Below are 16,860 nucleotides of genomic sequence, written 5' to 3' on the forward strand. Positions count from 1 at the left end.
CCTCCTAGACACGGGCCCGTGGGAGGGTGGGAGCCCGGGCAGTGCAACCCTGAGCCCTGGTCTCTGATCACCTCACCTGACATGTTTCAGTTCTGTAGCTGACACGGGCCCGTGGGAGGGTGGGAGCCCGGGCAGTGCAACCCTGAGCCCTGGTCTCTGATCACCTCACCTGACATGTTTCAGTTCTGCAACCGCCTGTGGGCACCCTGCACTTCCTGTCTCACCTCCACAGAGACCAGGACCTCATTTGGGCTGTCTTGAGTCAGAGACAATGAGGCAGATACCCTTGACCTGCCACTGTTTCTATCACCTCCCTCCACACACCCACCACCAGCGCTTAGATGTTCACGAGGGCCCTGGCAACTTCAGCTCGTGTTGACTGCTCACTGGACCAGTTTCGAGAGTCAGCCAGGAGCCAGTCCTGGACCAGATCTAGTTTAACCCTCCAGGCACCCCACGAGGCAGCTCCTATTATTGCCCCCACTGTACAGACTGTACACCCTGTGTACAGGGTGTCACAGGCCTTGCGTCCATGGTTATGCAGCTGGTCTGTGAAGGAGGGTGGGTTGCAAACAGGATTATGAGGCACTGGAGCTTCTGTTCTCTCCACCACCCAACACAGCCGATGATGTGCTGTTTTCAGAAGCCTGTAAGAGTTGGTTTCCAAAGGCCACTGCCCAAAGCAAGTGCAAGCCTAGGGGCTGCGCCTTTGTGCTCCAAGCTGTGTCTGGGCTTCACTCTTCACTGAAGACAAGCTGGGTTGAATGTTTTATGAAAAACCCAGTCCTGCTTTTGCTCTTGTCTTCAGTAATCACAGGGCAGACATGCTGCAAATACCAACATTCCACAAGCAGAAACTAGCTGTTGCCAGTATTAATTTCCCATTTTCTTGCTTCCCATGGAAAAAGAAAAAAGCATTGGAACTTTATTTTTACAAAAGCACCTGACTTGAGATCCAGAGCAGGCCATGTCCAATCTCCATTTGCACGGATCACGACAGATGGTGGCTAGGACTGTCGTAGATGGTTTAAGGCATTGCAGAATAGCAAGGAAGGTTAATGCTCAAACCATCCTCAGTCTGTTCTGTGGTGGTCCTTTTTTGGACAAGCTTGGAGCCTGCTTTTTACTTCAGAGGAAGGGGGTATAGCAGCCCTCCCCCAACCCCTCAGCTGGGGAGGGTTCCTCCTCTGAGCTCAGAGAATCTTGGCAAGGTGCAGTTTCCATTATGTCCACGAGGTGGCACAGAACACCCCATCCAGGAGGAAAAGGCACTAAGTCTGTTTCAGAAAGGAATCTAGCAAATTCCTGGAAACCCGAGAAGGGCAGGCCTGACTGTTTTAGCCTCTATTTTTCTGCCTTCCATAAATATATCCGAATTTAAACAGAAAGTAAAAATTTGGAATCTAACTATTTGGTCAGATGTCTTATCAGATCAGTTTGCTCTTTAGAAATAGGAGCCACCAACCCCCAGCTCCTGCAGGTCAGGGACCTTCTCCAGTTCTTGAAAGACCTTGATGTGCCTTTTGTTAGAACAAATGATGTGTCATCTTCATCTTAGACGGACCTAATTAGGAACAAGGAGGACACTTCCCACGCAGCTGAGGCAACAACCAGTCTAGTTTGGCTCAGGTCAGCCTTCTCCACAACTCTGCTTCCCCTCCACAGGTCAACCCCAGAAAACTTCTGGCAGAGAAATGCAATCCAGGGAAACCGTTCACAGTTTCCACAGCTCTCTATTCAGCCAAAAATGCTCAGGCGCCAAATACTCTCTCTACACACGGAGTCACACATGTCTTTAGATCCCAGCTTGTCCTCTTGGCAGGGGGAGAAATGGCTTACCAGAACTCTATTTCAGCCATCTGGCAAACAAATAATCTTGGGAGCAAGCCTGAGGAGGTAGGAGGTATGGGCTGACATTTTCACCTGGTCACCGGGCATTTCCCAGCACAGCAAGGGAGCAGCCCCTCAGGACGTGGGGGTTCCCAGGGCTGGCCTTGACAAGTGCCTGTCTGGTGGCCCTGAGGATGGATCATGTGGTCACAGAGATGCCAGGGAGCAGGCCTTCAACACAGTTTTCACTTGGCTGAATGAATTGCTTATTTTTAAAATCTTTATTGAATTTATTATGATACTGCTTCTGTTTTATGTTTTGGTTTTTTGGCCATGCGGCATGTGCACTCTTAGCTCCCTGACCAGGGATTGAACCCACACTCCCTACATTAGAAAGTGAAGTCTTATCACTGGACCTCCAGGGAAGTCCTGGCTGAATGACTTGTAGAATGTTTGAGGCGGTCCATGTGATGATTTTAATGTATAATGGGACTGGTCTAAGAACTTCCAAAGTGAAAGTGAAAGTCACTCAGTTGTGTTCGACTCTTTGTGGCCCCATGGACTGTACAATCCATAGAAGTCTCCACACCAAAATACTGGAGTGGACAGTCTTTCCTTTCTCCAGGGAATCTTCCCAACCCAGGGATTGAACCCAGGTCTCCCACATTGCAGGCAGCTCCTTTACCAGCTGAGCCACACAGGAAGCCCAAGAATACTGGAATGAGTAGCCTATCCCTTCTCCAGTGGATCTTCCTGACCCAAGAATTGAACCGGGGTCTCCTGCATTGCAGGTGGATTCTTTACCAACTCAACTGAGCTATCAGGGAAGCCCCAAGAACTTCCAATATTCCTATAAAAGGACTGGATTAAAGTACTTGGTAATTTGCATATTTCACATCAATGCTTCTAAGGGACTTGAGTCTCTTTTTTTTTTTTTGCAGTTCAATAACTTTACTGGACCATCAGCCACATTGACGGTCTGTAGATTTCTGAAGGTGGTGACGGGCATGTAGGTAACCAAAGTGTAGAGCTTATTTGGCGAGTCTTCATTACGTTTTCTGGACAACCGCACATGGATCCGGAATGGGACATTCCTGATCCCTTTGGCCCAGAGGCTTTGTTGAGCCTAGTGTCATTGCGCACGTCTGGAGTTCCCATCTCCTTCATGGCAAACTTCCGGATTTCTTTGAGTGCCCTAGGGGCACGCTTCTTGAAACCCACTCCATGGATGCGCTTGTGAATGTTGATGGTGTAATCTCTTGGCCCCACCTCGTTGATGGCGGACTGGCCCTTCTTCTCGCCGCCCTTCTTTGCGGGAGCTATCCTGCGGGGCTGGGGTTGGAAAAAGCGAGTCTCTCTTTTAAATGACTGGAAAGTGCTTGCTTTCATCTGTTTACTCCTCAACATCTCAGAAGAGTCACACCTTGGTCACCATTATCTTGTCCCTGGGCCACTGCGCAGCCTCCTAACTGGTGTCTATATATCTCTTTTTTTCCATCTTTCTGATCCAGTTTCCCCATGACAGCCTGAGTGATCTTTGTAAACATAAATATGATCGTGCACGTCCTGGTTTAAAATATTTCCTATGGCCTTAGTTGCTGTTGTTCAGTCACTAAGTCATGTCCAACTCTTTGCCACGCCATGGACTGCAGCACACCAGGCTTCCCTGTCCTTCAGAATCTCCTGGAGTTTGCTCAAACTCATGTCCATTGAGTGGATGATGCCATCTATCACTGCCTTAGGGAGAACAGCAAAACTGATCAGGACCCTGAAGGGCCTTCCCAGGTAAAAAAAGTCCCTCCATGTTCCCTATTTCTTGTTTGTAGAAAAAGGCTTTAGTCTCCTAGATTTTCCCTGGGTTCCAAAGACTCAAGCAGTTACTAAGTAGGGAAGTGAGAGGCGGAAGAAACAAAGGGAAAACAGTCAAATAAGAAAACTAACGATAGCTTAAAAATAATAATTTAGTTGGGGGGGAAGAAAAACGGAATCCTAGTTTCTCCACAAGAGATATACATAACAATCTGACATATAGCTTTGAGTTGTTCCCCCCACCCTCATCCAGGTGGAGAATCGTGACTCTATGCTTGACCACATGTATGCAGATCCCAGACCGATTAGAACCAGAAGACTGATAATTAAGATTCCTGAAATATCACACTGTTACCTCACTACCCTCAATCAGAAGAAGGTCCACCAGCTGTAACTCTTACCCCCAAAACTGCCTTTAAAAGTTGTCCCCTGAAAACCATTGGAGAGTTTGGGTCTTTTGAGCACAAGTTACCCAAACTCCTTGCTTGGCACTTGGCAAATAAATGCTGTACTTTCTCTCACTACAGCCTGATGTTAGTAGATAGGCTTTTCCGCATGGTGGGGTGAGCAGACCCAAATTCAGTTTGTAGCAACATTGTAATTTTTGTCATGAACATCATAACCTATCAGACCTACATGATGTGGCCCTGCTTTGAGGCAGGAGGTAGATGCCCACAGCCCCCATCACCCCCAGGGCAGATACTCCAAGATGAAAATAGCAGGACAATTAAAAGAAGAGGCTAAGCCCTTCCAAATAGAAGAAAAAATACCACATTATTTCTCATTCTTGAAGTCAAAAGACCTCCCTGGCTACATATGTGTAGAAAGACTCCCTGGAGGTCAAAAGGGGAGTGATGATAAGTGATACTAACTACCCATAGGCTTCTTTGGTAGAATCCATCTTGGCTAAGAGACGCATATACACATATGGGGGGATCCTGAGATACACCAAATAGGAACGCTGAACCAGACATATCAATGGAAACCCAGAAGAAATGCCCCATATAAGTAATTCAAGCCACCACGAGGGAGTGACTCTTTCTGAGTCTACCCATATGCCTATCCACATAGGTACAGTACTCTTTTTTCCTTTTCATAGTGCTTTATTTGTTTCACTACTTTCCTTCTTTGTGGGAATTTTCTGCAAAGCTGAAGGGCCAGGTTCTTGTCACTGACCACTAGTCTAGTGGCTAGGATTTGGTGCTCTCATAGCTGCAACCTGACTGGATCTCTGGCCAGGAACCAAAGCCCCATTTCAAGCTCTCGCAGGCCAAGGCCACTAGAGATCAGCTTCATGTGGACCTTCTGCCCTGCACTTCAGCAATCTTAGCTTCTTCCATTCTCACACCACACCCACCTCCACAGTCACCAACTCAGAGTAAGACTCAGAACCAGAGGCCCATGGGTGAATTATTTCCATTTTTTGCTTGAGTTTATTCACCTGTAAAATGGAGAACGTAACAATACCTGACTTGTAGGGTTCCTGGGAGGATTTAAGAAGTTAATGAAGCATATGAAGCCTGACTCAGGCAAATGCTCAATAAAGGTTAGTGATAATTAGTTACTATGTTACCTTCCGGACATTTTTCTGATCTTAGCCTAAATGTCATTTCTTCAGCACACTCTCTGACAATTCCCCAGATGTGGTCAGGTCCTCCTACACCTGCCCTCCCAGCATTGTGGACTTCTTTCTTCACAGCATGCTTTGTAATTATATATGATTGCTTTCTTTGCATACTTAAAAAAAAAAATCTGATCAGCGTCAGTATCCCTTTTAAGATAGTAAGTTCCATAAGGGCACAGGGGTTGGCCCAGAACACAGTAGGTGGTTGATAAATGTTGAAGATTATGCTTGAGTAGTTTAGCCAGCTCTTTTCCAGATCAGACAAAATGTGTATGCCCTTCCTATGGAGAAATTCATATGCCAAGGGGAGTCAAGCCCCAGTTCCCAACTCCCCTCTATCTAATTTCTTCAACAAGCTGGGTGGGGTCTGTAAAGCAGAATGAGCTGCTTGTTGGGAGAATGGGTTTGGGTGCAGCTCCTTTTCAATCTGGTGACCTTGGGAGAGACTCTTAGTTCCTGGGACCTAAATGTATTTCCTGTATTTGTAAAATAAGAGATTTGATCAGTGGTTGAAACCAACAGCGTTTAATTTTTTTAAGCTACGAGTATCTTCTACATGCTGGAGATCTCCTGGCATTGCAAGCCATGAAGTAGGTGGACCAAGAAGCACTAGGTGATCGGGCAGTCAGGCCAGCCGCCGTCAAGAAGCATTCTGCAACCAGAGAGGTGAGTCACTAGCTCCTCAGCCACCTCTGTACCCAACCCTGACGCAATGGCTGTCACATCTCCTCCGGGGACTCAAGGGGCCACCACGGCTCCGTATCTGGACCGTGTCCCTCTGTGTTGTACATGCTTCGATTTACTGCCCACATTCTTGCTCTTAGACATTCAGTGACTACCTGGAGGTCTAAAGAGATGATGCATCTCTGAGTGGTACCCAGAGCGGGCACAAACCCCCTGGAAGTCCAAGCCAGGCTGTGTGCCTGTACCCAGTCCTGACTGGCTGGGGCAATTACAGGAGCTTGGCAGGGTGGGAACGGGCTCAAACACTCACTCACTTACTCAATAAACATCTCCAAGCTCCAACAAGTCCTGGTGTGTCGGACTCCACTGCCCTGTGGGGCCAGGCCTGAGGGCTTTGCTTCACCTTGTGAGGCAAAGGCCACTCAGTGTGATAGAGCAAGAGATGGAGTGACACTCCTACTGTCCGCCACCCTCTTCTCTTCATAGAAGACTAAGTCATGGCCGAGTATCCTTCCAGATACCAGCATTCTTTTTTAAAAAATAAATTTATTGGAGTATAGTTGCTTCCCTGATAACTCAGTTGGTAAAGGATCCACCAGCAATATAGGAGACCCCAGTTTGATTCCTGGGTTGGGAAGATCCACTGGAGAAGGGAAAGGCTACCCACTCCAGTTTTCTGGCCTGGAGAATTCCATGGACTGCACAGTTCACGGGGTTGCAAAGAGTTGGAGATGACTGAGTGATTTTCACTTTCATAGTTGCTTTGCAATGGTGTGTTAGTTTCTGCTGTACAGCAAAGTGAATCAGCCACATGTATACATACGTCTCCTATTTTTTTGGATTTCCTTTTCATTTAAGTCACCACAGAGCACTGGGTGGCATTCCCTGTGACAAGTAGGTTCCCGTTAGTTATCTATTTTATACATAACAGTGTGTGTATATCAATCCCAATCTCCCAGTTTATCCCAACCCCCTTTCCCCTCCTTGGGGTCCATATGTTTGTTCTTAATGTCTATGTTTCTATTTCTGCTTTGCAAATAGGTTTATCTGTGCTATTCAGATACCAGAATCCTTTTTTTTTTTTTTACAGTATAGAACAGTGTTTTATATAAAAATTAAAAACAAAATCCTAACAACACAGCTGTCCTCTGGTTCTATCACTGTGGCCTGTTAAAACAGAGTCCAGACCCAGCAATCTCACTACTGGGCATATGCCCTGAGAAAACCACAATTCTAAAGGACACATGTAACCCAGTTTTCATTGCAACACTATATACAATAGCCAGGACATGGAAGCAACCAAGATGTCCATCAACAGATGAATGGATAGAGAAGTTGTGGTATATTTATACAATGGAATATTACTCAGCTATAAAAATGAACGAATTTGAGTCAGTTGTAGTGAGGTGGATGAACCTAGAGTCTCTTATACAGAGTAAAGAAAGTCAAATAAACAAGCACCATATATTAACACATATATATGGAATCTAGAAGATTCCACAGAAGTACACAGAAGAACTATACAAAAAAGATCTTCATGACCCCAATAACCACGATGGTGTGATCACTCACCTAGAGCTAGACATCCTGGAATGTGAAGTCAAGTGGGCCTTAGGAGGCATCACTACGAACAAAGCTAGTGGAGGTGATGAAATTCCAGTTGAGCTATTTCAAATCCTAAAAGATGATGCTGTGAAGGTGCTGCACTCAATATGCCAGCAAATTTGGAAAACTCAGCAGTGGCCACAGGACTGGAAAAGGTCAGTTTTCATTTCAATCCCAAAGAAAGGCAATGCCAAAGACTGCTCAAAGTACCGCACAACTGTACTCATCTCACATGCTAGCAAAGTAATGCTCAAAATTCTCCAAGCTCAAAATGCTCAGTTCTCCAGTGTTCAAAATTCTCCATTGTTGGCTTAAAACTCAACATTCAGAAAACTAATATCATGGCATTCGGTCCCATCACTTCATGGCAAATAGATGGGGAAACAATGGAAATAGTGACAGACTTTATTTTGGGGGGCTCCAAAATCACTGCAGATGGTGAGTGCAGTCATGAAATTAAAAGACACTTGCTCCTTGGAAGAAAAGCTATGACTAACCTAGACAGAATATTAAAAAACAGAGACATTACTTTGCCAAAAAAGGTCCTTCTAGTCAAAGCTACGGTTTTTCCAGAAGTCATGCATAGATGTGAGAGTTGGACTGTAAAGAAAGCTGAGCACCGAAGAATTGATGCTTTTGAATTGTGGTGTTGGAGAAGACTCTTGAGAGTCACTTGGGCTGCAAGGAGATCCAATCAGTCCATCCTAAAGGAGATCAGTCCTGGGTGTTCATTGGAAGGACTGATGTTGAAGCTGAAACTCCAATACTCTGACCCCCTGATGTGAAGAACTGACTCATTGGAAAAGACCCTGATGCTGGGAAAGATTGAGGGCAGGAGTTGAGGGGACGACAGAGGATGAGATGGTTAGATGGCATCACTGACTCGATGGACATGAGTTTGAGGAGTGTCCAGGAGTTGGTGATGGACAGGAAAGCCTGGCATGTTGCAGTCCATGGGGTCACAAAGAGTCAGACATGACTGAGCGACTGAACTGGGAACTGGGATGGAATCTAGAAAAATGATACAGATGAGCCTAGTAGAGAACAAACCTGTGCACACAGTGGAAGAAGGAGAGGGTGGGACGAACTGAGAAAGTAGCACGGACGTATAAACACTATCATAAAATATGCATAAAATATGCATAAAATAGTTAGTGGGAAGTCGCTAAATAACACACGGAGCCCAGCCTGGCTGTTCTGTGATGATGCAGAGGGGTGGGAAGCTCAAGAGGGAAAAGATACATAAAATGATGACTGATTTGCATTGTTGTATGGCAGAAACCAACATATCATTGCAAAACAATTTTCCACCAATTAAAAAAATGAAAAAAAAAAACGACAAAAAATGCAGAGTCCAAAGGAATGGGACAGACAGAGAAAGAATGATTTGCATCCTAACAGGCCTCTCTCTTTTTTTTTTAAGAGAAAACCAGCATTTAGTTGGAGAGGGCATTCCAGAGTGGTTGTGTACCCTGGGAAATGCTAGGTGTTTCTATTCAGTGAGGGTCTGAGCAGCTGATTTCCACAAAGCATGAGCTTCAGCCGCACTGGTGAGCAGTGGAGCATGGGCTGCACACTTCAGTGAACTTATCTCCACTCTTGATACTACGTGGAAAGTAGATAACTAATGAGAACCTACTGTACAGCAGAGGGAACTCTAGTTACTGCACTGTGTTGACCCAGATGGGAAGGAAATCCAAACGGGAGGGGATAGATGGATTTGTGTGGCTGATTCACTTTGCTGTACAGCAGAAACTAACACAACATTGTAAAGCAATTATACTCCAATACAAATTAATTTAAAAAGTGAGCTTAGTTTAGAACCCAGAGGACTTCTAGTGAGGAAGCCAAAGTTCTGCTTTCATGGCATGACAGAGCATTTGGAAATGTCCTTACACATGAGCCGTCAAAACCGACAATCCTACGAGTTTTTAGGCCTGTGAGAAATTTATAAACCGAGGACAAGAGATCTGAGAGAGGCATAGCCCAGCTGCTTGGGACAAAGTATCACACTCCCAGTTTCTTATCTTTTCAAAGTAAGAAGACACACTTGGTCATTTGTCTATTTAGGTCAGGTTCTCAAATTGAGTCTATACAGCACCTTTAAAAAAAATTTAACAACTATATTTATAAGAGTTCAAGTTGTAAAATAACCAGATCAGTCCCAAGATGGAGTCACTCATGCTAAGCTTCCCGTCAGTAAACCAGAACCACCTGTCTTCTGTGAGGCTCTCCCAGAACAGACAGACCCAGACCCCCCAGTCTGTTCCCGCAGGCCCCACACACAGGCTCCAAGACCTCCCTCTGTTCCACAGAAGGGAAGCTAATGTCAGCAAGGCCCAGGGCCAAAATCACTGCAGACGGTAACTGCAGCCATGAAATCAGAGGACATTTGCTTCTTGGCAGGAAAGCTATGTCAAATCTAGACAGTGTGTTGAAAAGCAGAGACATTACTTTGCCAATAAAGGCCTGTATAGTCAAGGCTGTGTTCTTCCCAGTGGTCACGTACAGTTGTGAGAGCTGGACCTTAAAGAAGGCGGAGTGCCGAAGAATCGATGTCTTGGAGCTGTGGTACTGGAGAAGACTCCTGAGAGTCCCTGGGACAGCATGGAAATCAAACCAGTCAATCTAAAGGGAAGTCAACCCTGAATACTCATTGGAAGGACTGATGCTGAAGCTGAAACTTCAGTATTTTGGTCATTTGATGCGGACAGCTGACCCATTGGAAAAGTCCCTGATGCTGGGAAAAATTGAGGGCAGATGGAGAAGAGGGCATCAGAGGATGAGATGGTTGGATGGCATCACTGATGCAATAGACATAAACTTGGGCAAACTTTGGGGAGATGGTAAGGGACAGGGAGGCACAGTGTGCTGCAGTCCGTGGGTCACAAAGAGTCAGATATGACTAGGTGACTGAACAACAACTACCTCCTTGCTACTCCTCCTTTGGTCTTTAAGACTCTCTGGCCTCCTACAGTCCTTCCAGGTCCCTCTTCTCTCTGCCAGATGGGATGCTGCTCCATCCATGAATTGCTGAATAAAGCCTACTGATCAGTACATTGTAGAAAATTTTTTCTTTTAACAAACTTTAGGATTAATGGTTCAGTTTACAAAGCTTGAAAGAAAGTGAAAGTGAAGTCACTCAGTTGTGTCCAACTCTTTGTGACCCCATGGACTGTAGTCTACCAGGCTTCTCCGTCCATGGGATTTTCCAGGCAAGAATACTGGAGTGGGTTGCCATTTCCTTCTCCTGGAGATCTTCCTGGCCCAGGGATTGAACCCGGGTCTCCCGCATTGTAGACAGACGCTTTACCGTCTGAGCCACCAGGGAAGTCTGTTGACTTGGGAAATGGGTGGCAGAATCCATTCTAGGGAGAAATCATTTTCTGTCTAGTGAATGCCCGTGAGAGGATGAGGATCCGACAGGCTCCCCTAGAAGCTTAGAAAGCTTAAAAAATTTTTTTAGATCAAAGTGAAATTAGCATGACAATATTTGGCAAATGGAGAAGAAAAAAGTTATTTGCAGTCCCACTCCCATCCCATGGCAATAACCAATATAATTTCTGTGAACTAAAAAAACTGTATATATGGAGAGAATACACTTGTGGTTGCCAGTGGGGTGGGGGTGGGGAGGGATGGGTTGAGAGTGTGGGATTAGCAGATGCAAACTCTCATAAGCAGGATGGAGAAACAACAGGTGCTATTGTAGCCCACAGGAACCTACATTCACCAGCTTGTGACCAATCATAACAGAAAAGAATATGAAAAAGAATGTATATGAATGTATAACTGAATCACTTTGCTGTATAGCAGAAATCAATACAGCATTGCAAATCCACTATCCTTCAATTAAAAAAATATATGTTTACGGATAGCTAAGAGGGGGAAATGGGTGGCAAAATCCATTCTAGGGAGAAACCATTTTCTGTCTAGTGAATGCCTGTGAGAGGATGAGTGTCCAACAGGCTCCCCTAATAATGACTTGGGTCCCTGTCCCTCTCCTCCTCCCCACGGGGAGGTGAGGCAGACCTGCCTGGAAGAAGGGACGGAGACGCGGTAGGGCAGGGGTGTGTGCAGAGAGCTTATTTTTTTGCATAAAAATAGTGGTAGACATTTGAGTTTCAGGAGGTAGCCTTGGATAAAGGGTGTGGGGACGGGAGGAAGAACAGGAGAACGTGGAATGGGCGGTAGGTGAGGATGGGGAGGAGGGTGGGCTGGGGAAGAAAGTCAGCCAGCGAGGCATGCCCTGAGGAGCGGGAGACTTGGAAGGTGAGGTTATTCCCGGCTGCACAGTGGCAGGTCCCCTGCAGGGCCTGGCAGACTTGAAAGGAAGCTGCCTTGTGGGGACGGAATTCGCAGAGATCAAGAAGAAAGGTCACTTTTCCATACTTGGGTCTGTGCTTCACGCTAAGAATGGTTTGAAACAGGCAAGAATGGAGGAGACACAAGAAAGAATTAGGACCAAGGGGATCAGGAAAAATACAGGCTCCCCAAGGAATGATCAGATTTGGGGGGAAGGGGGTAAGAAGAGCTCCAGTGTTCGCTAAGTTTTGTAGGATAGTCTTTCCATTTATTAAAGGGAGGAGAGACCGTATAAATTTGCTTGGAGTTACGAGTGTCAAGGGGCTTCCCAGGTGGTGCTAGTGGTAAAAAACCTGCCTGCCAATGCAGGAGACATAAGAGATGCTGGTTCAATCCCTGGGCCAGGAAGACCCCCTGGAGGAGGGCATGGCAACCCACTCCAGTATTCTCGCCTGGAAAATCCCATGGACAGAGGAGCCTGGTGGACTACAGTCCATGGGGTCGCAAAAGAGTTGGATTGGACTGGAGAGACTTGGCACACATACACGAATGTCAGGTTGCTACAATCTGGGTAAGAAAATTCTGTAGAGCTACAAAAAATTTTTTGTATCTTCCTCTTTTTCATTTAAAATGAAATTGTATACATTTCCCTATGTTACAGAATTGACTTTTTTTTCTTGGACCCACTATGCTCTGGGGCCCAGTTCTGTTACTATACGATCTTATTTAATCCCTACAACATTCTCTGAGGTAGTCAAATCATTGCAACCATTTTTTAAAATAAAATGCTGAAGCCTAGAGTGGTTAAGACATGTCCAAGGTTGGACAGGACTTTCCAGGAGGAGCCAGTGGTAAAGAACCTGCCTGCCAATGCAGGAGTCTTAAGGGATGTGGGTTCGATCCCTGGGTTGGGAAGATCCCCTGGAGAAAGGCACAGCAACCCACTCCAGTATTCTTGCCTGGAGAATCCCGTGGACAGAAGAGCCTGGCAGGCTATGGTTCACAGGAGTCACAAGGAGTCAGACACTCAGGCACACAAGGTTGGCCAGCCAGCAGCGACCAACCCCAGGATGGAAACTGGATCCATCAGAGTGCAAAAGCCCTCTCCACAACCCCATGATGCTTGCCAGAGAGATCAGAGAATTGAAATCCATCTCTAAGACCATCAAGGGGAAAAATCAGAACAACAAGAATGTAAAAGATTCTTCTCTCCTCCGGGAAGAGATTTGACTCTGTGATAGGAGTAGGCTTTCGATTTCACAATATGTAGTTGGCCATCAGCTTTCTTACAACTCAGCCTGCCAAATGACGTGATCCTCTTCTATATTAATAGCTGTTCTTTTCACTTTTGGGGCTTGGCTCGTCCCACTTTGCCTTGGAAAGCACTTCCATGAGATGCTACTAAAACCGATCAGTGTTATGGGGCTGCAAAAATCATTAGCCAGAAGGCTCTGGTTTCGCTTGGTGAAGGATGTTGGTGCTGAGATTGGAAGCTGACTGAGGGGTCCTGAGTAGTGACCCCCAGAAGGAGTGAGTCCCTGTGCCTGGTGGCCATCATCTCTGAAGCTAGCAGCCACACCTTTGCCCTGTGGCTGGCTCTCCCAGTTCACTCAAACCCACACATCCTCAGTCCTATGGATGACCGAAGGAAGTGGTTCTTTGTTGAAGAGTGTTTCCCTATCCTGTGGGTGTAGTAAGTAATAAGACTCCTTTTTTTTTCCAAAAGGCAAGATTATCTAAACTACACGAGTGAAAATCAATCACGAGATGAACAATGATTGCAAAGCACAACCAAATCTCTTGCCCTCTTTGACTTCATTATTCTAATGAAGCAGGGGTGGGTCCATCCTTGCACAGTGCATACCTGGCTGCTGGCTGCAGTGGGAAGAACAAACAATAGCCTTCATGGTTTTGTTTATACTTAAAATAGTGAACTTTATTTATTTTGAGAACAAAATACTGTATGCATTAAAATCATTTGTGTTCTCTTAAGTCAATGACAAGGCTTGGATTTCATATTTAAGAAATGTGTGATGAAATCCAGAAGCAACACAAATTAGGTACTTAATGGAAAAAAAAAACTGTTCAAATAAAGAAATCTTGCTCTTAAAATTTTGTGTGTGTCGGGGGCGGGGGAGTGTGCTATGTGGCATGTAGAATCTTAGTTCCCCAACCAGGGATTGATCCTGGGTCTCCTGCAGAGTCTTAACCACTGGACTGCAAGGGAATTCCAAAGAAATGTTATTTTAAAGGAGCCACATCTGTTGGCATTCACTCCACAGTCCTGGGCACCTGTCTTCCTTGAATCAGCTAGAGACCTGGTGGTGAGTCTGCCATGGGTATTCCCAGGGTAAGGAAGAGAAGTGGGGCCTGCTGGGCTGGGAGGGGTGGAGGGTTCACCAGACTGAGGTTTCAGTGAGGCTGCAGGCAGCTTGCTGAAGAATAAGGTGAGAGCACCTTATGGGGAGGAGGGAGTAGGGTTGTTGGGATGAGCAATTCAGGATAATGACTAGGTCTCATCAGCCTGTGGCTCCAGAATTAAAACTGCTGAAAAAGAGGTGACAGTCACAAGTTGATAGGATCAAGAAACTGAACAGAAGGGATTGTAGACTTAAAACTTGTAACTCTTTAACTTTGCAGATGGGAACGCATGCCTACACTCACCAAAGCCACAGCTAACCAGACAGATTTGCATGATCCAAACTATAGTTAAAATAGTGGGAGGCAAACAGAGAGACAGATCTTAGGAGCCTGGCTGCTTTCAAGGGTCACACACGGAGGAGAGTCCTCTGTCACACCTGCCACATCTTTCAATCTGAATGCACTTTACTTCTTTTAGTCTCCAAAGGCAAGTGCACAGACCAGCTCATAACTCTAGGGTTTAATTCCTTTAGAGAAGACGTCTGCATTCTAACCCTCATCCTTGTAGCCCTGACATTTTGCAAACCTGGTCAGGAAAGTTCTTTTATCTTCATCCTGACATAAGAATGGTGAGGGAATACCAGGGTGGTCTGGTCTGCATGTACATGATGGCTATCATCCAAAGAACCTGCAGTGGTGTTTAGTATTCGGAGGGAAACTGTTCTTGCACTGTTTGGGCCATTTTGGCCTCATTTACAGCTGAGTGTTTAAAAATATGGACAAGACAAACCTCTTTAGTAAGTGGTTACAGCATTTAAAAGAATTAAACAGAACATAAAATATAAGGTACAATCTAGACGTTTTGTGAAATTGTTTCAGGTGAGTGTGTATGTGTGTGTGTTGGGTCTTGTGTGTGCTGAAATGGTTCTCAGGAGATTTAAAATCACAAATGATTCATTGTTGTTGTTGTTAGTCGCTAAGTCACGTCTGACTCCTTGTGACTCCATGGACTGTAGCCTGCCAGGCTCCTTTGGCCATGGGATTCTCCAGGCAAGAGTACTGGAGTGGGCTGCCATTTCCTTCTCCAGGAAATGATGTATTATTTTAACCCTAATTTGATTAATCAAGCATATTTCAGTTCAGTTCAGTTCAGTCGCTCAGTCGTGTCCGACTCTCTGCGACCCCATGAATCACAGCACGCCAGGCCTCCCTGTCCATCACCAACTCCCGGAGTTCACTCAAACTCATGTCCACAGAGTCGGTGATGCCATCCAGCCATCTCATTCTCGGTCGTCCCCTTCTCCTCCCTCGCCCAACCTTTCCTAGCATCAGAGTCTTTTCCAGTGAGTCAACTTATCGCATGAGGTGGCCAAAGTATTGCAGTTTCAGCTTTAGCATCAGTCCTTCCAATGAACACCTAGGATCGATCTCCCTTAGAATGGACTGGTTGGATCTCCTCAAGCATATTTAATTTACGCTAATTCTTTTGTCTTTTCCTTGGCTTGTTGGACCTTAGTTCCTGGACCAGGAATTGAACCCAGGCCCTTAGTAGTGAAAGTGCAGAGTTCTAACCACTGGATTGCTAGGGAATTCCCAACTTTATGCTAATTCTCAAGGCAATTTAGTGAAGGGCTGTGTTTTGTTGTTGTTTTGTTTTCTGTTTGCTTTTTTAGGTTGGGAAAATTTATTTAAAGAAGCAAACATATCTCATCTCCTGTTGTGTCCTAGAATTCCCTTTAATTGTTAAGTTCATTCCTCACAATGATGAGTGCCCAAATTGAACATTTTCATGAGAACAATTTAATCTTGGTAAGCAATCACGAAATGTGAGATAAAATACTAACTCTACAGTAGTTTTTTTCTCAAGACTGTAATTATCTACTTCAAAGTTTGTGGGTAAATAGTGTAATTTTTATCCCCAAATCTTTCTTTCATTCAGTCATTCAATATTTATCATTTCCTTAGCAGAAGACACATTCCCTGTTGCAGGATCTCATTGGCTGGAACCAAAGTGACAGGAACAAAACAACAGGCTGCAGAATTAGCAGGAGGAGGGGCACAGCCATTCAGCCTTCGCAGGCCCAGCAGGGCTCACTGACTGATGGCCGTGTACCAAGGCTGCGGATGGTGGCTGTGCCTTCAGAGGGTCTAAGGCAAGTCAGAGGGAGCGTGGCAATGCCGTCAACATCTGAGAGGCGGCATCGGATTCCTTTAATTCTTCTTGCCCATTTTGGCCATAGCTCATTGAAAACTCAGCTATTCAAAATATGACCTAGCTATAATATGAAGAAATTAATTAAGTGGGTGGTAATTGGCACTTAAAAAGTGAAAAAGTAGACATTTTTCCCTGGAGTTCCAGTGGTTAAGAACTCACCTGCCAATGCAGGGGACACAGGTTCAATCCCTGGTCCAGGAAGATCCCACATGCCCCAGGGCAACTAAACGCTCATGTCGAAACTACTGAACCCACACACCCTACAGCCTGTGCTTCACGACAAGAGAAGCCACCACAATGAGAAGCCTGAGCACTGCAACTAGAGAGTAGCCCCTGCTCGCTGCCCCACCTAGAGAAAGCCCTCTCGCAGGAATGAAGAGCCAGCACAGCCAATGAATTAAAAAAAAGTGAAACAGAACAGAAAATATCA

General features: G+C 45.5%; 1 protein-coding gene across 1 annotated transcript in view; it reads right to left on the reverse strand.

Annotated features, from left to right (window-relative positions):
* NT5E (5'-nucleotidase ecto) overlaps nt 1-16,860 on the reverse strand; it is a 63,508-nt gene that overhangs the window by 11,138 nt on the left and 35,510 nt on the right. The gene's annotated exons all lie outside the window — the stretch shown is intronic.

This window comes from Moschus berezovskii, chromosome 10, assembly GCF_049115385.1.
Source record: "Moschus berezovskii isolate FMDL1 chromosome 10, NW_MosBer_1.0, whole genome shotgun sequence".
Classification (NCBI taxonomy): domain Eukaryota; kingdom Metazoa; phylum Chordata; class Mammalia; order Artiodactyla; family Moschidae; genus Moschus; species Moschus berezovskii.